The sequence below is a fragment of the Salvelinus sp. IW2-2015 genome, unplaced genomic scaffold (assembly GCF_002910315.2).
Source record: "Salvelinus sp. IW2-2015 unplaced genomic scaffold, ASM291031v2 Un_scaffold1829, whole genome shotgun sequence".
NCBI classification, from domain to species: Eukaryota; Metazoa; Chordata; class Actinopteri; order Salmoniformes; family Salmonidae; genus Salvelinus; species Salvelinus sp. IW2-2015.
Genome location: NW_019943200.1, coordinates 49,360 through 50,888, shown reverse-complemented (window position 1 = coordinate 50,888; position 1,529 = coordinate 49,360). Strand labels below are relative to the sequence as shown.

The window sequence follows — 1,529 nt, the reverse complement described above, 5'->3', positions numbered from 1 at the left end:
ACACACACACACACACACAAGCCTTTCCGCTGTGAAATGTCTGCCGGCCCGACCTGAAGCCTAAAATAACTCCTCACTCTCTGTTCCCCTTTTGAAGAACACCCTGTTCCCCTGAGCCCTGTGTGTGTGTGCGCGCGAGCGTGCGTGCATGTGGTAGTAAGAAGGAGTGGGTGAGAGTTCTGTCAGATTTGGTACCTGTGCCCGTCCCCTTAGTTGTGCGTGGGCCCGTGTGGAACACTTGTCACAGAACACAGACCCTTCCGCTAGTGTGTCCGTGGCATGCCAGAATACAACCAGTACACAGCCGTTACCGGCAGACCTACACACCTCAGACGAGTGGGGTGTCAGGGTGGGGTGTCATGTGTCAGAGTTGCTATGGTGACAGTGTGAGTCCCCTGTTCCTTCCCGTTTGGTCTCACGCACACAAACAGCTGCATCCGACGACCATGGATACACACCCTAACCGTGATTCTGACTATACACACACACACAACTTAACCTTAAACTTCTAAACCACAAACCCACAGACCCCCAACGACACACACACCACAACCCTGCTCCTGTACTGCCTCTGACTGTTCTGATACAGGGTCTGTTTTGATATACTGTAGCTAAAACTAAAAATAGATATACAGTATAATTGAATACCGACTGTATCTGATTCGCAGGTATTTGAAAACAATAATTTCTCAGTCTGAAGCTTTGGCTGGTGTCTGATGTCCTTTATAGGGAAATTTCACTTCATCTTATTTTTGTTACATCAGATGCAGTGTCATCCAATACAAGACACTGCTGTAGGTAGTGAGAAACACCCACCCTCCTTTACTGAGAGACAGTGTATGTGGTATACAGTTGCTGCTCACCCTCAGAGCAGATACACCTAATACACTTTAAACACACAAAGCACACACACCGACCGCCGTCTGAGATCACAAATAGAGCCGGCCTGTATCCACTCTGTGAGAGGAGAGGTGGTTTGAGAAGACTCAACCACAGAGACTCCCGAGAGGGAACAGAGAGTTGAGGGGTTTCCTTGCTTCTCTACAGGGACATGGACAGGTTAGGAGTCAGGAGCAGGTGAATCCAGGTGACCCCAGGCACCAGTTCCTTTAACATTGACCACTAGCACGTCATACCACCTGACCAGGAATATCTCAATCTCTCGCCTTGTATCCATGATTTAACCAGGGAAGTCACATTCACATGAGCCCTGGCACACCCTGCTTCTCCCCTTCTCTCTGAATACAGTATCTAACACACAGGAACACACAGAGATATACAGTGAGAAGCAAACACAGTGACACACACACACACACAAACATTATGTTACCTCTTGGTGAGAAAGTGCTGCTGGGAAAGATGGGGCTGTGCTCCTCACGCTGCTCTCTACATCTCTGGACACCCCGGAGAGGGTGGGCTGCAAACTATAGACAGAGAGAGAGAGAAACCAATGAGATACAGCAATACACATTCAGGTAGTACAAGTAGTACAAGGTAGTACATGGTGATATTACAGTAGTACAAGGTAG

At 48.4% G+C, this 1,529-nt stretch overlaps 1 pseudogene; it reads right to left on the bottom strand.

Annotated features, from left to right (window-relative positions):
* LOC112072130 (transcription factor EB-like) overlaps positions 1-1,529 on the bottom strand; it is a 71,102-nt pseudogene that overhangs the window by 38,781 nt on the left and 30,792 nt on the right.